Here is a 24784-nt window from a genome sequence, read left to right on the forward strand (position 1 = left end):
CCTACTCAAAGGTCAAAACTTAATATAGTTAATTATTTTTAACCACCTTCTTAAGGATATTCTTAATTAAAAATAGCTCTTTTCCACCATAATGAACATGTCTGATGTTCATACAATGACCACATAGAGAAGTTTGGTGCCACTACCTTGATTTGTGCTAAGGCACCAACAATTTTGCCCATCGGTGCTTCTGCATCATCAGTGAAACTATTAACATGGCATAAAGGGGAAATAAATAAGACCATAGTTTGAGAACTGCTGTCCTAGTGTATTCCCATTATACTGGCTGCTGATTTTTTAAAGTTTATTACTTATATCAATGAGATATTCCTATTTTTGAGACTTTTTAAAAACATAAATGTGTAGTTTTTCCATTGCTAAAATCTGTGGAGATCAGTATATATTTGTCAGTTCTATTAATATAATTAATTGTATTTGCAGATACTGAACAAACACTACTTGATCATGATGATTTTTGGGTCCTATGTGCTACTATTTTATTTACAATTTTTGCATTAACATTAATAAGATTGGTTTATAGTTGTATTTTATTGAGCAATGTTTGTCTGCTTTTGGAATTAATATTAAATTTGTTTTATAAAAATAATTTAGACATTTTGTTTTCAACGCTCTGAAATAGTTTAAGTAGCATTTACATCATCTGATCTAGACAGATTTGGTAGACTTCTTTGTGAAACTGGCTGAGCCTAGTGCCTTTTTGTGGGGGAGCTCTTTTATGACTTTCTATTTCCATATTTCTTTTTACACAGTTCGTTTGTTTAGAATGTTGTGTATTTCATCTATATTTTCTTTAAAAATTTTTTATTTCATAGAGTTGTACAAAGTAGTCTCATGATTAAAAAAAATTTCTCTTCTGACCTTGTTTCTATTTTGTGCTTGTGCTTTCTCCTCATCATTTAAAAATCAAGTTAACTATTTCTGTTTTGTTGACTAGGTTTCAAAGAACCAGCTGTTGTGATTTACTCACTGTTTTTTTTCTAACTAATCAATTTCTGCTTTATTTTTAAAAATTGAGATATAATTGACATAACATGATAACAGTTTCAGGTGTACCACATAATGATTCAATATATGTATGTATTGTGAAATGATCACCACAATAAGTTTAGTTAACATTCATCAATGTACAGTTATAATATTTTTCCTATGATGAGAAAGATCTACTCTCTTAGCAACTTTCAAATATAACAGTATTATTAACTGTATATATATATATAAAAACTTCCTGCCTCTGGCAACCACCAATCTATTCTCTATATTCATGAACTCATTAAAAAAAATTGTTTTAGATTATACATATAAATGAGATCATATGGTATTTATCTTTTTCTGTCTGACTTATTTCATTTAGCATAAAGCCCTTAAGGTCCATCCTGTTGTTGTAAATGGCAGGATGTCCTTTTTTTTTTTTTTTTTTTTTTTAATGGCTGAATAATACTTCATCTTTATCCATTTATCCATCACTGGACTCTTAGGCTGTTTCCATGTTTTGGCTATTGTGAGTAATGTAATGCTGCAATGAACATGGCAGTGCATACATCTTTTTTTTTTTTTTTAACGTTTATTTATTATATTATTGAGAGAGAGAGAGAGAGCATGAGTGCGGGAGGGGCAGAGAAAGAGGGAGACACAGAATCTGAAGCAGGCTTCAGGCTCTGAGCTGTCAGCACAGAGCCCGACACAGGGCTTGAACTCACGGACCGTGAGATCATGACCTGAGTGGAAGTCTGACGCTCAACCGAGTGAGCCACCAGGTGCCCCTCATCTTTTCAATTTAGTGTTTTCATTTCCTTCAGGTAAATACTCAAGTGGAATTGCTGAATCATATGGTAGTTCTATTTTTAGTGTTTTGAAGAACTTCCATACTGTTTCAGTGGAGTAAAACATAGAGGCTGCACCAATTTACATCCCCACTAACAGTGCACTAGTGTTCCCTTTCCACATCCTCACCAACACCTATTTCTTGTCTTTTTGATAACAGTCATCCTAACAAGTATGGAGTAATATCTCATTGTGGTTTTGATTTGCGTTTTCCCAATGATAAATGATGTTGAGCATCTTTTCATGTACCTGTTTGCCATCTTTCTGTCTTTGGAAAAATGTTCAGATCCTCTGCCCATTTTTAATCTTTTATTTAATTTTTATTTATTTTAATACATTTTTTAAGTTTATTTATTTATTTTGAGAGAGCATGAGCTTGAGCTGGTGAGTGGTAGCTGGTATCTGTGAGCATGAAAATCTCACTGGCAAAACTGCAGGAGGTCTGCAGGGGCTGTGCTGGCTGTTGGATTCCTCGGTAGCAAAAAGCTGCTGGGGTCCTTTGTGAAGCAGTCTGCTGGAGTCTGTAATGTGACTCGCAGTGGTGAAAGCTGGGGATGGGGTGTGTAGCATCTGCAAGGGCTGTTGAGGTCCTCGGAAGTGAAGATTTTTGTGATGCTCTGCAGAGCAGGCCACTGGGAACCACAGCTGCTCACACCGTGTGGCTGACACTCGTAGCCCCTGCCCTTGTTCTCTGTTCCTAGCCATTTCTAGATGTCTTAGCTTTGCTGGTCTCTGGGCAGGGTGCAACTGAAGTGGGTTCTTTGTGCAGTGTTCCCAAAGGCTGGGGAAGCTCGTAGCTCACCCTTCCTTCCTTTTACCGGTGAGGGGAATTCTCTTGAGCCCTCTTGGCAGGGAACAATGCCAGCCTGGGGTGATGGGGTGATGCAGGCAGAATGAAACTTCTTCCGACCCTTTTTGTATGGTTATTCTCAGGTCTTTTGCTCTATTGTGTTGCTGAAGCTCTTAAGTGGACTTTTAAACTCTCCCAGAGTTATTTTTTGTTCACAGATAGGTGTCTAATTGCTTTTTTGGGGGGTGGGGTGGGGAATGGAGGCTCCTACTCCTCCATCTTGATGATGTTACTCTGTCATTCAGCCCTTTAAAAATGTCACTCTACTGTCTTCTAGTTTCCCTGGCTTCTAACAAGATGGCTGTTATAATTCTTATATTTATTTCTCTTTAAAAAGTTTTCCCCTTTGCCTGCCTTCAAGATTTTCTCTTTGTTTTTTTGCTTTTAGAAGTTGGATATGATATGTCTGTCTCTGGCTCAGATATTTATCTTGGCAGGTGGTTTGATCTGTAGTTTGATAAATGTCATTAATTTTTTTTTAATTTTTTTTTTTTAACGTTTATTCATTTTAGAGACAGAGAGAGACAGAGCATGAATGGGGGAAGGTCAGAGAGAGAGGGAGACACAGAATCTGAAACAGGCTCCAGGCTCTGAGCTGTCAGCACAGAGCCCGACACGGGGCTTGAACTCACGGACCGCGAGATCATGACCTGAGCCGAAGTCGGTCACCCAACCGACTGAGCCACCCAGGCGCCCCAAATGTCATTAATTTTGAAAATTCTTAGCCATTATCCCTTCAAGTATTTATTCTACCCAATTCCCTGTCTTTTTTTCCTTCTGGAATTCTAATTGTATATCCATTAGATCATTTGATGTTGTCCTTTATTTCCTGGATGCTATATTCTCTTTTTATTTTTTACTCATTTCTCTCTTTCAGTTTGAATATTTCACGAATTCTTCTACTGATGAACCTGTCAGTGACCATCTTGATCTCTAATACTATGTTTTTCATTTCCAGCATTTTCATTTGATTTTTTCTTACAGTAAGCATCTCTCTGCTAAAATTACTCATCTGACAACGAATGTTCTCTATTTTTTCCATTGGAGGCTTTGACATATTTTTCATAGTTATTTTATTAAAAAAAATTTTTTTTTAAGGTTTTGTTTTTAAGTAGTCTCTATAACCAATGTATGTCTCAAACTCACAACTCTGAAATCAAGAGTCACAGGCTCCACAGACTGAGCCAGCCAGGGGCCCCCAAAGTTATTTTAAATTAAATGTTGATAGCTCTGACATCTGTGTTATATATGAGTTTGGTTCTGTTGATTGTTTCGTCTCTTGGCATTAAGAAGTTATTTCTCGTTTTTTATTTGTTTGTTTTGTTTTTTACACCACATCACCAGTGATTGTTTGTTTGTTTGTTTGTGTTTGTTTTTGTTGTCATAGGGGAGAGAGAGAAGAAGGATCCGGGCTGGGCTCCGTGGCTTTCCTGCAGCAGCTGCTATTCCTCACCCTGAAGCCTGACCCTGAAGCCTGAGGGATGCTTTCTCGGACTCTTGCCATTGTTTTTTGTGAGTACGTTGGCGTTCATAGAGAGAGAAGCCTGCAAGTGGTGTTAGCTCCCCTTTATCTGTAGCCTTCAGGGCTCCGTATTGTGCCACCAGCCAATTCTTAGCCTCCACTATTTTGTTAACAATTCTAGGTGAATTCTTCCTCCCAGTGTTCAACTGCCCCAAGTAAACAAGTGCTTGTATTCTGTCTCCCTGTAGACACTTGTCTCAACTCAGATGTGGAACTAGTTGGCATTTCCTCAACTTCAACTCTGATGGATGCAGGAGAAGTTGTTCACTTACAGTTTGCCAACTTTTTTTTTAATTATCAGGATGGGAGGGATACTCTTTCTACCTCTTTTCCAGCTCTCTATACCCATCTAGAAACTAGAAATCAGATCTTCCTGTTTTATTCCTGATATCACTACTGGCAGGGTGACTTTTTGTCCTGGTTTACACTGGTATAAACAGCATCTCCCTTTAACTCCAGAGTTTCTTCGTTTGAATGATAAATGATCATCCTGTCCTCAAAAATATTACATGAATGAGCTTTCACCAGGAGCTTATGTTAAGTTTGGATGGATTTGTTTATCCTGGAGAAAAAATATTGATCATTTTGGTGATATTCTAAAGGATATGGGAGAAAAGGTGTTAGTGAAAGACACATCAACCAAATCCAACGTGTAGACTTTGGATCTTGTTTACACCAGAAGGATTTTTGGTAGGCAATCAGGAACGTTAGAACATAGGCTATATATTAGAAGTGTTAAGGGGGTGCCTAGGTGGCTCAGTCGGTTAAGTGTCTGACTTTGGCTCAGGTCATGATCTCGCAGTTCACGAGTTCAAGCCCGGTGTCGGGCTCTGTGCTAACAGCTCAGAGCCTAGAGTCTGCTCTGGACTTTGTGCCTGCCTCTTACTCTCTGCCTCTCCCCTGCTCATGCTCTGTCTGTCTCTCTCAAAAATAATAAAATAAACATAAAAAAAAAAGAAGTGTTAAGGACTTATGGGGCACCTAGATGGCTCAGTCTGTTAAGCATCTGACTTTGGCTCAGGGCATGATCTCACAGTTCATGGGTTCGAGCCCTGCGTCGAGCTCTGGGCTTTCAGGCCAGAGCCTCGAGCCTGCTCTTGATTCTGTTGTCTCCCTCTCTTTCTGCCCCTCCCCACTCATGCTCTTCTCTCTCTCTCTCTCTCAAAAATAAATAAACATTTAAAAAAGAAGAAGTATTAAAGAATTATTGTGATTTTGTTAAGTAGTATAATGATATTACAGATATATTTTTTAAAATCTTGTTTGTTAGAGATAAAGTCTAATGTATTTCAAGGTAAAATGGTATGACAGTGGGAGTTTATTTTAAAATATTTAAAATTAAAAAAAAAGGGTTAAGGGGAAAGAAATGTGTTAAAGACAAAAATGAGAAAATGGTAATTACTGAAGTTAGATGATGTGTATGTGGGGATTAATTATTTTATTATCGCGTCTTTTCTTATTTTTATCAATTTCCATAATCAAAATTTTAAAAAGGTACAAGGGCAATTTCATTTAAAACTAAAAGAACAATATTCAGTTACATACCTGCCACATTTCTTTCAAATATATTCATGGAAATGATGAGGAGAGGATGGTGATTCTCTTCTCCCCTCTAAAAATCCTCCTGCTTAGCTCTGCAAGGAAATCAGAAGACTTTGTCATATCCTGTCCACAAGAAGTTGAAACGACAGGTATCCTTAAAGAAATAGGTGTAATTAATCATGGTGCTGCTTGTTTTGATGAGCATGTAAGAGTGACAAGTTAATAATAAATCTCCAGCTCATCCAGGGAAGGTGGCTAAGGAGGTGCTGTGGTTTAATTTACATCTTTGGAAGCACCGAAGATTTAATAATCTCCCTGCCTCATACATCAAACTAACACCCCTGAGACAGAAAAGCAAAACATTTTTAACTGTTAATCTGAGAAGCAATAAAATCCTGTCTCAGGTTGCAAATAAATTGAGTTTTTGGTGGTCTCAATGGCCCCCTAGTGTGTGATTTATTCAGATTCCAAAGCTATTCAGAACCCCTGGGAATTTTGGCTGCAAAACCAGGCAAACTGGGAATGTGGGGATTGCCAGTGTAATCATAAGGTCTAGACCGAGGGCAGTGACTGATTTTACCTTAGGTCTACTCAATTTATTTTACCTTCTACCTCAACTACAGGTAGATTATGGGATACAAGCATATGTGAATTTGAGATTCAGTTTTAAATGCTTGCTTTTAGCTGGAATTGTAACCATCTATATATATATTTTTAATGTTTTATTTATTTGAGAGAGAGAGAGAGGGAGAGAGACAGAGACAGAGCATGAAGGGGGGAGGGGCAGAGAGAGAGGGAGACACAGAATCCGAAGCAGGCTTCAGGCTCCCAGCTGTCAGCACAGAGCCTGAAGCAGGGCTTGAACTCAGGAACCGTGAGATCATGACCTGAGCTGAAGTCAGACACTTAACCGACTGAGCCACCCAGGTGCCCCAAATTGTAACCATCTTTATGCTTATGCAGTGCTTGTTCTTAAAAGATCAAAAGCTGTTTTGAAGTTTTTACTTTCAAAGAGTAGGATTTATATTTTGTATTTTAAAATGTTTATTTCTTTATTTTGTGAGGGAGGGAGAGAGTCTGTGAGTGAGCATGAGCTGGGGAAGGACAGAGAGAGGGAGAGAGAATCCCAAGCACGCTCCATGCCTGTGCCGAGCCCGACGTAGGGCTCAACCTCAGGAACCATGAGATCATGACCTGAGCTGAAATCAAGATCCAGTTGCTTTAACTGATTGAGCCACCCAGGCACCCTCAAAGTGTGGGATTTTAACCTGCTGGAGAAACTGGGATGCAGAAGGGGGAAGTAACTCTTCACGGCATGGCGAGCCATCTGCAAAATCTAAGCAGTGTTCAGATTTCCAGCTCTTTATTTCTTGAGCAGCTAAGCTATGAGGTGTATTGAATTTATTAATTTGGAAAACTGTTTCCTTATTGATATCATCTTCCTTTTTTAAAGAATGGGCCATGAGGGTCTCAGAGAAAGAGGAAGGTAGAGTTGGTGCATTTGCTCCAATTTGTCATGAAATAATTTAGGGAATTAGATTATAAAATGTGATCTCACCTCATCTTTTTGCTGCGTATAATTTCCACAGCATCATTTGTGATATTTAATGCACTATTATAGGAAATGGAAAAAAGAGCCTAAATTGGTGGCCTAAAAATAGCCAATTCCCCTTCTCTTCCTACCTCCCTCCAGCACCCCCGTGGCTCTAAATCACAGCTGTAAATTGGAATTGCATTTTGTCATGTCTTCCAAGGATACTGACTGACATAGAACGAGCTTCAGATTATTACTAGCACATCCATTCAACTTACCAATTAGGAAAACACATACCACCACAGATGTACCTGGGCGAACCTCCCTCTCCCTGAGGAAGGCTAGACTCTCCCTGTCAGTTCAGATTGGGCCAGATAAGAGACACCCTGGAAGAGACACTCTTCCTCCTTCAGTAATTAGCAAATATCCATGGACTACCTCAGGTCCTGGGGATGTAAAGGCCATAGGAGATTAGAGGCAAAGAGCACCGTGTCAGTTCCCTATTGCTACCATTAACAAATTACCACAAACTTAGTGGTTTAAAGCAACACAGATTTATTGTCTCTCCGTTCTGAAGTTCGGAAATCTAAAATCAAGGTATTGGCAGGTCTGTGTTCCTTCTTGAGGCTCTAAGGGAGAATGTGTCTTTACCTTTTCCAGCTTCTAAAGGCTGCCTGCTTTCCTTGGCTCATGGTCCCTTTCTTAAATCACTTCAACTCCTGCTTCTGTTGCCACATCTGCTGCTACTCAATATCATCTCCTGCCTCCCTCTTGTAAGGATTCTTGTGATTACATTGAGTCCATTCTGGGTGATTCAGTATAATCACCCTACCTCAAAACCCGTAATTTAATCACACCTATAAAGTCCCATTTTCCATACGCAGTAACATTCACAGGTTCCCAGAATTAGGATGTGGCGTATTTGCGGGGGCCATTATTTAGCCCAGAATTTGGCATTGGCCAGGCCTGCCACACTCAGCTTAACATGACTGTTAAGTTTCTTAACCTTTCTGAATCTCAATCTTTTTATCTGGGAAGAGGAATAAATAATGCCCGTCTCACAGGATCTGTGAAGAGTAGATGCCTGAAAACAGTACCATGTCTGACACATATTACTAGTTCAGTGAATGAGAAGTTTAATGAATTACTGTTTGTAGTTTTCAGTGATGAAAGGGCATAGCCTCACCTTTTTGATGACTTCTGAGTCTAATGGAAAGATAAACAGGTAAACAAATCATTACAAGTCAGTGTGAGGCAGTGTGAAACAGGCTATATTTGTCTCAGGCTTCAGGAATCCTGCAGGCGTGACTTCACCATTATGGGTGGTCACGTGACAATTGAGTTTTGAGGTGAAGGAAGGAAAAATACAGAAGGTCTTCTGAAGCTGTGGCTGCCATGAAATGTCAGGGTCCTGGAAGGTCGTGTGGTGTTTTTGCTTTTGTGTTTGTTTTTTGATGAGGTCATGTTTTTTTTCTTTTTTTTCCTCAAGAAAAAAACTAGTTCCAGGTCTTGAGCTAATATGTTAATTATCCTGGTTTAGGGTTTATTCCTTTTTTTTTTTTAATTTATTTTTTAATGTTTATTTAATTTTGAGATAGAGAGAGACAGAGCATGAACGGCGGAGGGTCAGAGAGAGGAAGACACAGAATCTGAAACAGGCTCGAGGCTCTGAGCTGTCAGCACAGAGCCCGACGTGGGGCTCGAACTCACGGACCGTGAGATCATGACCTGAGCTGAAGTCGGCTACTTAACCGACTGAGCCACCCAGGCGCCCCAGGATTTATTCCTTTTAACAATTTAGGGACTTGGAGGGCTTCAGACCCTATTGTATGGTAAAAGGAGAGACAGTAGTGCAGATCTGTAAGAGAAAGCTGAAAGTCTTTCTGTTCTTTTCATTTCTGCTCTCCTCCTCTTGCTGTTGACCTTCACTCCTTCCCTCCCCCCAAGGTGAAAGAGTGCTGGTCTGATTTGAAACCTTCCAGGGTTCTAGTTGGGCCAAGTTGTCTAGAGACTCTAGAATCCCTCTGTGTGGAAATATTGGCACTCCGCGGGGTGGGGAGGGAGCTTTCATTCAGGTGTCTCTCCCATCTCTGCTGCTGGAGTGGTGAGGACCAAGGTCCACTGTTTTCCTTCTGTGTATGTCCTTTCTTTGTGTATCAGCTGGCCTGAATATGCATGCTGTCCCTACGCTGCCTGTTTTTGGTTCCTTATTCTGTCCTCTGCTTTGTTGACCCTTCAGCAGCCTGTGACACAGACTCCTCATTTGGCTTCTAGAACACTGCTTTCTTCTGTTTTCTTCTCACTGGTGTCCATTCCTTCTCAGTCATCTCTGCTGGATCTTCCTCATTTCCCTGACTTAATATTCAAATATGCTCAAGGTCAGTCCTACGACTTCTCTTTTCTGTCACTAATATCCCACCCTTATGAATGTAAACACTATCTATGTATTGATGATGCTTGCATTAATTTTCCATTGCTACTGTAACAAAGACCACAAATTTAGTGGCTTAAAACAACACTGACTTATTATATTACAGTTCTTTAGGCTAGAGGTTTGACAGTCTCTCTGGGCTAAAATAATGTATACCAGGGCCAATTTCCTTTCTGGAGGCTCTAGTGAACAATCCATTTCTTTGCTTTTGCAGCTTCTAGAAGCCTACTTTCCTTAGCTTCTGGTTTCCTTTGTCTTCAAAGCCATCAATATCTTATCTCTTTGATCTTTTTCTTTCATCACCTCTCTCTGTTTCACCATTTAATGACCCATCTGAGTCAGTTTGGCTCAATCATATAATCCAGGATAATCACCCCCATCTCAAAGTCTGTACTCTTAATCACATCTGTGAAGATTTTTTTTTTTTTTTTTGCCATGGTAAGGTAATATATTCATATGTTCTAAAGATTAGGTCATGGCCATTTTGGGGAGGGGAGACATTGTTCTGCCTACCACAATGCCCCAATATATGTCTCCATCCTAGACCATTCTCCCAAACTCCGGAACCATAAGTTCAATTACCTACTTGACTTCTCCATTTGAATGTTTTATAAACATCTTAAACCTAATTTGTCCAAAACTGAGCTTCTGAACAACTTCCACCAAACCTGCTTCTCTCAGTCTTCATCATGACATTTGATGGATCAACCTTCTAGTTGCTTAGGTCAAAACCTAAGGATGATTTTGACTTCACAGGTGTGTTGTCTCTTTCTCACCTATTTCTAGTTCTTCAGGCAAATCCTGGTGGCTTTACCTGTTTTTTGTTTTTTTGTTTTTGGTTTTTTTTGAGAGAGAGAGAAAGCCAGGGCAAGGGAGGGAGAGAAGAGAAGAGAGGAGAGGAGAGGAGAAGAGAAGAGAAGAGAAGAGAAGAGAAGAGAAGAGAAGAGAGAAAAGAATCCTAAGCAAGCTCTACACTCAATGTGGAGCCTGACAGGGGACTCAATCCCACAACCCTGGGATCATGACCAGAGCCCAAATCAAGAGTCAGATGTTTAACTAACTGAGCCACCCAGGTGCCCCTGGTGGCTCTACTTTTAAAGCTACCATAATGTGGCCACTTTTTACCTTCCTTCTTGCTATCACCCTTGTCTTCGTCACCATCATCTCCCGTCTAGGTTATTACAGTAGCTTCCTAACTGGTCTCTCCATGTCTCTATGCTCGCTCCTCCTCATTCTGTACTCAACACAGCAGCCAGAGAGATGCAATCTTGTTAAAATGCAAGTTGGATAAAGTCATTTCTCTTTCCAAAAAATCACAGATGATTTCCCACATAATGAGTAAAAGCCCAAGTCCTTAAAATGGCCTGTAGTGGTGCTCTGTCCCCTCTGACCTTCACATTACCTCCTTTCTCTCTTCTCTCTTCGCTTTGCTTATTCCTCTCCAGCCACAGTGGCTCCCTTACTATTTCATAAACATTCAAAGCACATTTGTACCTCAGGATTTTCACACAAGCTGTTTCTGCTGCCTGAACTCTCTTCCTCCAGAAAAGCACATGGCTTGTTCTCTTCAAGTGTTTACTCAAATGTCATCCTCTCAGTAGGGTCCACCCTGCAACCGTTTATTTAAAATTGTATCTCCCTCTGTATTGACCTTTCCTGCTTTGTTTTTCTCGTACTCTGTAGTTTACATATTTATTTTGTTGTGGTTTGTTTCTTCCCACTTGAAAGTAAACTCCACAAAAGCAGGAGTTTATTGCTGTAGTGCTCACTGTTCTCCCATCAGTGCCAAGAACAGTGTTTGGCCCATAGTAGGCACTCAATAAAATTTGTTGCATGGATGTGTGAGCTCCCTCTGGCATTGGTGAGTGGTTTTTGGGTTAGCCTTTCTTACATCAGAAAAAAATAAAATTTGAATGTTAGGAGACTAGAGTGAATGATACTACATTGACAACTCTAGCTTTAGGGTAAGGTGCTTCTAGAAATTGAAGTGCTTATTACTTTTAAATGTTTCTATTAGAGAAATAAACACTTGTGAATAAAACAAGTGGACTCCCAGATCTGTCACTTATCTGTCAATATCATTGTGATATTGTGACATAATAATAAATACATATATTTGATCTGCTCTTGTACCTGGCACAGAGCTCCTAAAATTGGAATTTCCTAAGTGATAGGGGTGACAGGAACATTGATCCTCATTCATAATAAGGCCCTTTCAACCACAGCTGAGTCTATGCTAATTAAAATTAATAAAGGTACATAATTAAGTATTCTGTCTTTCCTGTAAGAACTGTGTTCAGGAAAAGATAGCTGATGAGGGAAGGTGGTTTTTTGTTTTTTCTTTGTTTCAAGTTTTTATTTAAATTCTAGTGGGGCACCTGGGTGGCTTAGTCGGTTAAGCTTCTGACTTCGGCTCAGGTCATGATCTCATGGTTCGTGAGTTTGAGCCCTGCATCGGGATCTGTGCTGACAGCTCAGAGCCTGGAGCCTGTTTCCGATCCTGTGTCTCCCTCCATCTGTGCCCCTCCTCTGCTTGCACTGTTTCTCTCTCTCTTAAAAATAAATAAATGTTAAAAAAATTTTATTTTAGATTCCAGTTAACATATAATGTAATGTTAGTTTTAGGAGTAGAATTTAATGTTTAGGGATTCACCACTTACATATAACATTTGTGCTCATCACAAGTGGCCTACTTGATGCCCATCACCCATTTAGCTCATCCCCCACCCCACCTCCCCTCAGTTTGTTCTCTATAGTTAATAATCTCTTATGGTTTGCACCCCCCTTCTTCTTTCCCCTATGTTCATTTGTTTCTTAAATTCCTCATGAGTGAAATCATTTGGTATTTGTCTTTCTCAGACTAACTTATTTCACTTAGCGTAATACACTCTAGCTCCATCCATGTCATTGCAAATGGCAAGATTTCTTTCTTTTTGATGGCTAAGTAATATTCCACCATGTATATATTCCACATCTTCTTTATCCATTCATCAGTCACTGAATACAAGGGTGGTTCAGTATTCACAAATCAATCAGTGTGATAAACCACATTAATAAAAGAAAGGATAAGAACCATATGATCCTCTCTATAGATAAGGTATTTTGTTAATTGTATAATTTTTTCTTATTGAAATAATCTCAAACTTACCAAGAATGTCAAGTATAGTACAATGAATTACTTTTTTCAGCCATTTGAGAGGAAGTTACCAAGCTGATGCCCCTTCATCCCTGAATACCGAATACCTGAAATACTTTGCATTTTCCATAAATAAGGACACTCTCTTAGATAACCACACTACAGTCATCAAATTTCAGAAATTAACATAAATGCTCACTTGTATTAATAACATCCTTTGTAGCAAGAGTCCTTTTGTACCTTTGTGTCAAGTGGTATCTGATTTTTATTTGTCCCATTACTGATGATGCTCATTTTGATTAGTTTATTCAGGTGGAGTCTATTGGACTTCTTCACTGTGAAGTTACTCTTTTTCCTTTGTAATCATTAAGTATTTTTTGAGGGGGTACTTTGAAAATATGTAAATATCCTGTTCTTCATCCAACATTTATTGTATTTACTTATTTATATCAGCAAATCAATGGATTCTCATTTTATTTAATGGGTTGTAATCTGTTACTATCATTATTTATTTTGAGCCCCATCAATCTGACCTTTGTGCCTGACCCGTTATTCTTTGACTACTTCCTTACTTTCTAGCACAAGAGGTCCTGAGAACATCTTATACTTTCCTTGCTCTAACCCTTGGATCAGCCATTTCCCCCTGCTTCCTTTTAGTGGAGAGTAATACTTAGAAACCAAAATCAGGTGTTATTGCTGTTGGATACCATTGCCCCCAGCCTTTCACCCTACTAGTGGATAGAGCTGGGGAGTCTGTGTGTGTGTGTGTGTGTGTGTGTGTGTGTGTGTGTGTGTGATGCAATGTGTGGACCTTGTTTGTATTTAGATTCAGATGAACTAGTTATAAAAAGACATTTTGAGACAATTGGGGAAACTTTATAGGATCTGGGAATTTAAATGATATAAAGGACTTGTTAACTTTGTTATGTGTGATAAAGACATTGTGATTATGTTAAAAAAAGATCTTTGTCTGAGTCAACTGACATACTCACAGGTGAACTCTACCTTCCTTTATGGTGGTTAAATGAGATAATAATATAGGTAGAAAGGACTATGTAAATAACTTCCTATTCCATGTACTGTGTATGTATATGTATATACTCACATATACATGTACTATATATATATACATACATATATACGTGTACATATACACACACATATAAAATAACTTGGTAATTAAGTATCTAGAACCTCAGCCCTTTTATATACAATGTCTGGAGCTCATGTAATCCAAAAGTTCCCTGTTAAAATAAATTTGTATCACAAGCTTTGTTTATGAGACCCAGAAAGGTTTTGAGTATGTCTGGAGGAGAAGACTTATTTCCTGACCATCATTTTGGTGGTTTGTATGCATCTTAAACCAAAGATAGAACATGATAATTTGAGAAATCACAACGTATTCTTGGTTTTGGTTCAGTTTTTCTCAAATTAAGAGGTTATTTAAGACCAAATATAAAGCCTGTCCTTTGTAATCTTGTCTGTGAACTGTCACTGGTATAACAGGAAGATTGATACAGACATAAGGACTTCTGCCCTTCATTGAGTAGGATAGCTGGTCTCTAACCCCTGAAATTGTTCCCTGCTGGAATGGTCATAGTCCCTAGGTGCTCTTTGACATCCTCAGCAGCTGTAACAGCAAGTGATTTAGTGCAAAATAATCCATCAGTTAATCTCTTTGTTATTGGACACTTCAGACACTTGTATCTTGGTTCATACTATAAATGAAGTGGGAAGTGGCATGACTCTTGATTGTCACAGGCATCTCGCAACATCATCGTTGTCCTGCCTACTCGGGCAGTGACCCACGGAGGGCTCCAGAGCCCAGAGAAGAAGCATTAGGAGGTGGTGAGGCATGTATACAACTTTCTCACCATCAGCAGTGACTCTCCCCTTCATCTTCCACTTCAGGAAACATATCAAAATGAATGAGAGGGCTAGCCTGGAACTATGAAATTAAGTAAATTATTCAGGAACTTAAATACTTGGAATCTTGGTAACAAACAGTGTCAGGATATCATGGTTCCAAGCTATAGCTCTAATGGAATAGTTTTAATAAAAAAAAGAAATGTAAAACAATGTCTACACACTTCAGCAGAATTGTCCAGAGGCCTGACTCTTGCCAAAACTGAAAAGTCCCTTGGAAGTCACCAGCTTCACACTTAATTACCACCTTCTTTGGCTGTTTCTCTTTTACTGCTTTTCTCTCCTCTTCCTGTGATTTTCCTTCTTGCTGCCAAACACACTTTCTCTTCCAGATACCATCTGTTTTCAGAACACATTTGCATTTCCTTTTTCCTGCCCCAAATGGCCCTCCTTTGGGGCCCCTCGAGAGTGAACTGTCTCCATGTTACCACATGGACTGGAGGAAAGAAAGCTGTGGCTTACAAAATTGAAATATAACCAGGAACCCGATAGAGACATTCTTTCCGAACTTGGGTGTGTGCTCTCTGTTCCTAGGGCGTCCACCTTCTTAAGAATCTTGGAGCACAGGGATTAGTTTGGGGTATGTCTTTAAAATACCTTTTGTTTGTTATAAAACTTCAAAGAATTTCAAGGTGTAAAAAGGAGCAAGTGCATACCGTTCTCTCCAACATCAGTCATATTCCTCAGGGGGACATGAACCCCTCAGCCACACACACTGACCACTGTCAGTAGTTCTAGTCTTTATGCTATGTGCATATCAAAATGTGCAATATGAACATACAGAAATTGAAAACAGAAATTGGATCATACTCTATATATTATTTGCAATTTATTATTTTACATCCGTATCATGGGCATGTTTTCATATCAACACGCATAAAATTTCTCATTATATTTAACAACTGGCATTCCAAAGTATAAATGTACCATGATTTCTTTACTGATCCATATTTTTTCAGATTTCTCATTTTTAACAGTGCCTAACACGTTTATCTTTATGCGTCTGCAACTGTATTTGTAGGATGATTGGAATTGCTTCATCAAAGGATATGTGCATTTTAAACATTGACAGATATTCTCCTAAATTTTATATCTAATCACTAAGAGAAGCATAGCATTTTCTCCCCTCAACTATCAGAGATTATAATGAGATGCATGATAATGATTTGTAAAGGATAAAGTATTTTACAAAGTATTTTTATTCTACTTATTTAACACAGATACGCTAGAGGGAAGTAATGATCTCCAATTCACAGATGAAAAAATGAGGGTTCATTGAGATTAAGAGATTTGCCCAAGGTAATACACTTGGAAGTGACTGAGCTGAGCCCAAGTCCCTCTTATCTAGGAGCCTGAAATTCCTGCACTTTGTCCTACACAGCTTTAGCTTTTCATGGGGTAGCACCGAAACTTCCACTGTGATGGATTGACTGAGCCTAGGTTGGGGAGAGGGAGTGTGGGGAGATTAATGGCCAGCCAACTTCATGTTAATGTGGCACACCCACGGACATACAAGACGTTTCTCTCCCTGCCATTACTCCCTTAGTAATCTCATTTGGTCACAGTTTCAAATATCATCTGTGTGTCAGTGACTCCCAAACTTTATTTCATTGTAGAACTCTCTCCTTAACATACCCTATTCCTAACTCTGGCTATTTCTTCCAAAGCCTGCTCTCCCTGCAGCCTCCACCGTCTCAGTTGTAACTACTGCACCCTTTTACTTTTTCAGGCCCGGATCCTTGATTCTTCTTTCACACCCTCATTCGCAGGGGCTATTACCAAGGCCTTTGTGTGACTTTCCAACCAGGTTTCAAATTAAAATCCAGTCTCATCTTGTTCTAAACAAACCTGGATTATACTGTGTTATTCTAATTAAAAAAAATTTTTTTTTAAATCTTTATTTATTGTTGAGAGAGAGACAGAGTGTGAGTGGAAGAGGAGCAGAGAAAGAGGGAGACACAGAATCCGAAGCAGGCTCCAGGCCCTGAGCGGTCAGCACAGAGCCCAACGCAGGGCTCGAACTCACAAACCACGAGATCATGACCTGAGCTGAAGTCTGACGCTCAACTGACTGAGCCACTCAGGTGTCCCTACACTGTGTTATTTTAATCCTACTAGCATGAAAGGTGATTCTGATCTGATGCTTGGAACTTGCACTCTAATTTAAGAGACCATGGACCGAGTGAATGTTTGGAGACGAGAGGACATTCATAATATATTTGTTTCTACTGGTTTTTAAGATTAAGAAAAATAGAAAGGCTGAGTTAAATTTATTGAAAAGATAATCAATTTAATCTTAGCTGAGAGATCAGTGGGCCCAAATTTTGCAAGCCCTCAAGTCCTCCTGAGATCAGTGCTTCCTTCTAGCGTGCACATTGGTAAGGAGAAGGAAAACGGGGACAAGTGGAGTCCCAGAAGTGAGCCTCTTGCACTGCTGCTTTTTCTCTCCCTCCCAGAAGTACAGGTGCAAAATGAATATCTTCGAGTGGAAAGGCAGCTGATTTCAAGGGCTTAAACAGGAGCTGAGGCAAAGCTGTGGATCTTCCTTAATGCACAAAGGAAAGCAAGCTCTTAAGTAAACTGTGGTAAAAAACTTAAATTATTGATCAGAAGGGCGATTTAATTTGTCAGGAAGCATTTTTATTTGCTCCTAGCCTACTGAGCCACCCAGGTGCCCATATCCATTGTCCTCTTGGTGGAGATTTCAGTTGTTTCCAGTTTGGGGCTTTTACAAGTAGTACTGCTTTGAAATTTCTCATACGTCATCTTTTGGGGAAACTATGGATGCAATTTCTGGGTCAAGTAGAATTTCTCAGGGGATATCAGCTTGAGCAGGCACCACCAACCAGTTTCCCAAAGTGGTTGTTCCGAGTTAAGTCCCTACTAGCAGTTGCTCCATATCCTCACCAACTCTTGGTGTTTCTGATGTTTTCGTTTTGGCCATTCTAATGGGCTTGTAGCATTATCACATTGTAGTTTGAATTTGTATTTCTCTGGTGACCTAATAAAGTTGAATACCTTATCATGTATACATTAAACACTGTGTCTGGTATATAGAAAGTATGCAATAAATGTTAGCCATATCATTATTATTATTCTCTGGCAACCAAAGAATAACTTTTCAAGTGGGACCACAGATTTCTAGAAGCTTCGAAACAGTTTATACTCTCTTGGCCTACCTTCTGTCTCCCATGTATGCTCTTCCCCACACCTGTCTCTTCTCCGTGTTAACTTCCCTATAAATAAACTCCCTGACTGTCTCTGAGTCTGGACATGCCGAATAAGAACTGAAAGCCAGGTGCGACTTCTGACCTCCACCCCAAACAGGTTCTCACCTTTGCTCAGATGTGCCCATTCCAAGAGGAACAGAAAAGATCCTCACTGAGAGGCTCCAGGTCACCCAGAGTCTCATCCAGCTGACCTGACTTCCCTCTAGCTCTTTTGTGATAAATGGCTTTGACGACTTTCTCATTATTATGGTGTCTGGTCCAAATCAGACTTGAATCTTTAATGCTTCCCATTAGGAAAAGTGCATCACTTGACTTTTAAGATGCAGACAAAATTCCCCTTGCAAAGCCAGTTTCTTGAGGGGTTTGTTAATGCATCAAGCCATGTGCCTTTGAGGAAAATTCCATTATGTCCCTAAAACAAGAAGGCAGTTAGTTTAGCCCTTCTTGCTAAACTGTAGGAGAAAAGAACAACAAAAATGTGTAATTGGGGGTTGACCTGCATCTTATAAGATCTTGGGAAAGAGACAGAAAGAAGACAGACAGCTTAATACTTCCCAAACCAGGTCAAAAATTTTCATCCATGTTTGTATAAAATATTTATTATGTAATGTAATAGATACAATTTTATTCTCTATGTAGCTAGGCTAAGATTTTCTCGTGATGAGACCCACCTTTGTCAAGAAATTTCTTGGTATATCCCCTGTGGAATAAAATGTGGGACCCCTACCCCTAAGGAGCTTAAGAGACAGAAATAGTCTAGAAAAGACAAGAAAATGAAACTGCTGGCCACAATAGAAGCTGCAGGGAAGAGAAAGAAAGAGGGACGCTAAGCAGGCAAAGAGATGGTTTAAGGCTGTTCAGGGGGACCCGTTAAGTTTTGGGGAGAGCTGCTTAATTCATTAAATACATAGTGCGAGGTGAATGTTTTGTGGAAACCCATGGAGGAACTGAGCTCTGTGTGCGCATCAAGCAGGGATGAAATCGGAAAAGCCTGAATACAGAAGCCACGAGAAGGGGCAGAAGGAACAACCAGCCTGGGATGAACCTGAGGTGTGGTGAGGGCTCTTGACTCAGTCGAGCTTGGGGGAACCAACTTGTAACTGTTTAGGCAGAACTTTCCAAAGTTAGTGTCCCAAAGATCCCCTCAATCGGTTAGGAGCTCCACTCTTGGTTTCTGCTCCGATCATGATCTCACGGTTCGTGAGTTTGAGCCCCATATCGAACTTGGGATTCTCTCTCTCTCTCTCTCTCTCTCTCTCTCTCTCTCTCTGCCCCCTCCCACCCCCACTCATGCTGTCTCTGTCTCAAAATAAGTAAATAAATTTAGAAGAGTAGAATGGATCAGTAAATCATAGAATACTCACACGTTGTACTACCGAATAGCAATGAGGATGAATAAACTCTCAACTGCATGCAGTACTGGATGAATCTCATTTATTCACTGTAACTTGATGAGGCGATACTTATTATTACTCTCGTTTTGCACACGAGGGAAGTGAGCACAGAGAGGATATGTTATTGCTGGATCCCACAGAACTAGGTAGTGAAGTAGTTGGGATTCACAACCTTGGCAGTTGAGTTCCATCCTCTGATCCTTGTGTACCACTGCCGCAAGCCTCCAGCCTTACCAGCAGCAGGCACTTAGTGTGTGTGCTTCTTTGGTGTAACATACCCAGAGGCACAGGGTGGACCTGGTGCAGGCTGGTCCTGCAAAAGGTGTCTACCAGCCAAGTACGATGACCGTGTTCCAGGCTGTATACAAGTGCTCCCCCTAGAATATAATGTTTGATCCTCACAGCGGCCCTTTGTAGTGAGTACTGCTGTGCCCATTTTTACAAAAGGGGAAACAGATACGGAGAGGTAAGGTAACTGACTAAAATCTTATTATAGTATGTGACGGAGCCAGGATTCAAAGCCAAATCTGTGTGCTATGGAGTCCATGCCCTTTACCAGCCCACCACGTGCCTCTCCTCAGCACCAACCAGGGCAGTGAAGCCACAGGGCGGTAGTCCGGCAGGAACTATTGCTCCTGGTCGCGGAACTTGAGTTCTTTGAGCTGTATCAATTGACAAAAGCAACGAATAAAAAATGAATATGCGACCAAACCCCTGAGGATTCGTGAGGTCAACTGGCTTTTGGGAAAAGTATCTGCCATAGTTTGTCTTCACTCACTTTCAAATGAAGAAGGAGCCAGCATCTCCACTGCCTTGACCACATCTTCGCTAATCTCTGCAGTGTTTGCAGCTCTGCCAAAGTGCGCCCAGCAGGCCGCGAGCATGGCCCCCTTCTAACAGCCAGAGCGGAGACGGCTTGTACTGGGGAGAAGGGAGACTTACTTAGCAGATGGTGGAGGTGCACATGGAATCCCGCAGTGGACTCTGAAACAGGTGAGGGCCTGTGCCCCAGGGTCCTCCAATGAGAGGACGCTCGGACGCTGGCAAACTCTAGCCACTGGCTGCTCGAGAAACAGATGCTAGGCCTTACTGCATTGCCAAGAGCAAAAGTCCTTGGGGACTCAAGGTTCTTTTGCTTGACTGTGTTGGAGGCATGAGAAGACAGGAGAGTTGAGGAATTTTTAATATTTCCTCCTGATTTTCTAGAGTATCATCCTCTCCAGTCTCAATCATTACAGTGGCTTCCTACCTGGTCTCCCTAACTTGAGTCTGTCTCCTCCTGGATTGACCTAAATTCATACCCAAAGCTCTAGCTGCCATTTCCCCAAGCATGCCATGTCACCACAGCATGTATACAAGTGCTTCCCCTAGAATATCATGTTTAATCCCCAAGCGTGGCTGTCACCATGTCGTTGCAAATGCTGAATACTCCCTCTTTGCATGACAGGAGACAGCTTATCCTTGACGGCCCAGTTCAAAGCTGTCTCCCTGGTGTTGCCCTTCCTGACCACCTATCCAGAGAGAATTCATTGTTTCCTCCTCAGCACTCCCAAAATATTTTTTTTTTCTCTTTTTAATATAGTATCCGTGCTCTAACAGTGTACTGTAATTATTTGTGATCCTATCTCTAGAGTAGACTGTGAGCTTCTTATGGGCAGGAACTATGGCACATTCATCATATCCCTGGCATCTACAGTACTTTGCTTGTCTAGGTGCTAAATGTACATTTGTTGGATGAACTCCAAAAGCACAGATGTTTGAGGTATATGATCATAGTTTCTTTGCAACTCCGATGTAGCATTGACCAAAAAAAAAAAAAAAAAAAAAAAAAAAAAAAAAAAAAATGCTTTCCTTAGGCCAACTTTACTGTTGTTACATTGCTTTCTCATATGTGCTCCTTTTTGCCATTTAAACATTAGTACCAGAAACTATTTTTTTGTTTATTTATTTATTTTTAATTTACATCCAAGTTAGTTAGCATACAGTGCAATAATGTTTTTGGGAGTGGATTCCAGTGATTCATCCCCTATGCATAACACCCATTGCTTATCCCGACAAGTGTCTTCCTTAATGCCCCTTGCCCATTTAGCTCATCCTCTCTCCCACACCCCTCCAGCAACCCTTAGTTTGTTCTCTGTATTTAAGAGTCTCATGTTTTGTCCCTCTCCCTGTTTTTATATTATTTTTGCTTCCCTTCCCTTATGTTCATCTGTTTTGTATCTTAAATTCCACATGAGTGAAGTCGTATGATATTTGTCTTTCTCTGACTAATTTTTTTTAGCATAATAGCCTCTAGTTCCATCCACGTAGTTGCAAATGGCAAGATTTTCATTCTTTTTGATTGTCGAGTAATACTCTAGTGTGTGTGTGTGTGTGTGTGTGTGTGTATATATATATATATATATATATATATATATAACATCTTCTTTTTCCATTCATCTGTTGATAGACATTTGGGCTTTCTCCATGCTTTGGCTGTTGTCGATAGCTTTGCTATAAACATTGGGGTGCATGTACCCCTTCATGTACCCCTTCGAAACAGCACACCTGTACCCCTTGGATAAATACTTAGTAGTGCAATTGCTGGGTCGTAGGGTAGTTCTATTTTTAACTTTTTGAGGAACCTCCATACTGTTTTCCAGAGTGGCTGCACCAGTTTGCATTCCCACCAGCAGTGCATAAGAGATCTTTCTCCGCATCCTCGGCAACATCTGTTGTTGCCTGACTTGTTAATGTTAGCCATTCTGACAGGTGTGAGGTGGTATCTTATTGTGGTTTTAATTTGTGTTTCCCTGATGATGAGTGATGTTGACCATTTTTTCATGTGTCTATTAGCCATCTGGATGTCTTCCTTGGAAAAATGTCTATTCATGTTTTTTGCCCATTTCTTCACTAGATTATTTGTTTTTTGAGTGTTGAGTTTGATAAGTTCTTTCTAGATTTTGGATACTAACCTTTTATCTGATATGTCGTTTGCAAATATCTTCTCCCATTCCGTTGGTTGCCTTTTAGTTTTGCTGATTGTTTCTTTCACTGTGCAGAAGCTTTTTGTCTTGATGAGGTCCCAATAATTCATTTTTGCTTTTGTTTCCCTTGCCTCCAGAGACATGTTGAGTAAGAAGTTGCTGTGGCTGAGGTCAAAGAAGTTCTTGCCTGCTTTCTCCTCCAGGATTTTGATGGCTTCCTGTCTTACCTTTAGGTCTTTCATCCATTTTGAAGAAACTCTCTTTTAAGTGTAGGTAGTGAGGTGCTTTCCTCCACCTCAGCTTTCTCATTTGAGTGGGTGTTGGGATGGTGGTGGACTTATCAGTGATGTGGTCTAACATGAAACGGAGTATTTGTAGGTGGGGAACAAAAGCTTCTTTGTTTCCTGTGCCCCACCCTCTCCAGCTCCCAGGAGGGATTAGCAGGTATCAAAAGCTTTATAAGCAGTTTTTTGCTGCTTAGTAAAATTAGATTTTATTTTTTATTTTCTATTATTTTTTAATGTTTGTTTGTTTGTTTATTTATTTATTTATTTATTTATTTATTTATTTATTTTGAGAGAACATGCAAGCAGAGGAAGGGGCAGAGAGAGGGAGAGAGAGAATCCCAGGCAGGCTCCTCACTGTCAGCACAGAGCCTGATGCAGGGCTTGAACCCAGGAACTGTGAGATCATGACCTGAGCCGAAATCAAGAGTCAGATGCTTAACTGATTGAACCACCCAGGCCCTCCCCCCGCCAAAATTGGCTTTTACTTTTTAGAACAGTTAGCTAAAGTTTATCATTTATTCAGATTTCCTTAGCTTTTACCTAATGTCTTTTTCTGTTCCAGGATGCTATCCAGGATAAGACATTACCTTTAGTTTATCATGTTGAATTAGGTTTCTTTCTGCTGTGACAGTTTCTTAGACTTTCCTTGTTTTGGATCACCTTGACAGTTTCAACAAGTACTGGTCATGTATATTGTAGGATATCCCTCTAATGGAATTTGTCTGCTGTTTTCCTCATGGTTAGACTGGAGTTACAGTTTTAGGGGAGTAAGATTACAGGTAAGGTGTCATTTTCATCACATCATGTCAAGAGTATAAGCAAACTTTAAAAAGTGTCAGTGTATAATAACTCTTCCCTCTCCTCAAATTTGTGTTCCCTTCTGTATTCCCTATCTCGATTAGTGGCATCATCACCCACACAGTCATGAAGACTACAAATCGCATCTGCTCTTTCTTCTCCATCTTCCATCGAACTAGCCATCAATTAGTAAGATGCTAGTGCCCCGTGGCTTTGTATTTTTCCTCTTCTCTCATTCATGCTGCGTCTGGTTAACTCTGTGTTATTTTTCCTGTGAACTGTTACCATAGCCCCCTACCTGGTCTCTCTGTTTCCACTGCCTTACCTGTCCATGGCATCCCTCCTAATACTCAGGGTTAACTGTTGGTTTAACATCAACTCCACCTTCAGAAATCTCAGAATGGTTCCCCATCACATGCAGAATGTGTTAATTTGTTGGTGTGGAATTCAAGGCTCTTCTAGGGCTAGCTCCAAATAATCTCATATGCATTGGTAAATATTATTTCCTTTACAGTGAATGGTTCTGGGGAATTTATCTCAAAAACAAATAAATATTTTCTAAAACTAATTTTCCCCTTCATTAGAGTAAGTGAAACGATGTGTGTATGCTGTGCATACTTCATGGGGGATACATACCTGTCCAGGCCACGACTTTTGCTGAGAGAAAGAGCTACCCTTGTCTTAAAGTCTGGTATGAATAAACAGGCCCACTTGCTGCATAGTTCGTATCAAGTTAGAAAAGATGAGAGGGAAGAAGAAGGGAAGGAGGAAATACAGTTGCCCAGGGTGTGAAAAAGAAGGGAAGGAGGAAATACAGTTGCCCGGGGTGTGTGTGTGTGCGCTCAACAAAACCTTTACTCAGTTTCCTTTTTCAGTGGCTAGAACTACAACATCTGTCTATTCTCTCACAGTTTCTGTGGGTCAGGAGTCCTGGCACAGCTTAGCTGGCTCCTCTGGCTCCGGCTTCCCACAAGCAAGGTATAGCTGCTCCGCTGGGTTTTGCAGTTCTATCACAAACATTTTCTAAAATTCACTGGCTAATCCTCAACAACTTCAAACTTCTGTAACTCAGAGAGCTTTTGTCACTCTGCACGAATGGTGTTTAAATGTACATTAAATTCCTTCTTGTATCGGATAGCCAGTTGTCTATGTCACAGGTTGTGAAATGAGTCCATTGTGCTTGAGTTTATAATATGGCTGTTCAAAATTTTAATGAGCAAAAGAAATTGGCTTTCACATTCCATCTGCCAGTTATTCATGTAAGTTCACAGTCTTCATTATTAAAATGTAAAAGTGCACGAGGAATTTGTGAAAGTCTCTTAGGTG

At 40.1% G+C, this 24784-nt stretch overlaps 1 protein-coding gene across 1 annotated transcript in view; it reads left to right on the top strand.

The window, feature by feature from the left end:
* Positions 1-24784, top strand: part of HYDIN (HYDIN axonemal central pair apparatus protein) — a 312192-nt gene that overhangs the window by 14805 nt on the left and 272603 nt on the right. The window contains exon 2 of the mRNA XM_049622586.1: positions 4080-4204. The gene's annotated coding sequence lies outside the window, so the exon portion shown is untranslated. The remainder of the gene's footprint in view (positions 1-4079; positions 4205-24784) is intronic.

The sequence above is a fragment of the Panthera uncia genome (genome assembly GCF_023721935.1).
Source record: "Panthera uncia isolate 11264 chromosome E2 unlocalized genomic scaffold, Puncia_PCG_1.0 HiC_scaffold_20, whole genome shotgun sequence".
NCBI classification, from domain to species: domain Eukaryota; kingdom Metazoa; phylum Chordata; class Mammalia; order Carnivora; family Felidae; genus Panthera; species Panthera uncia.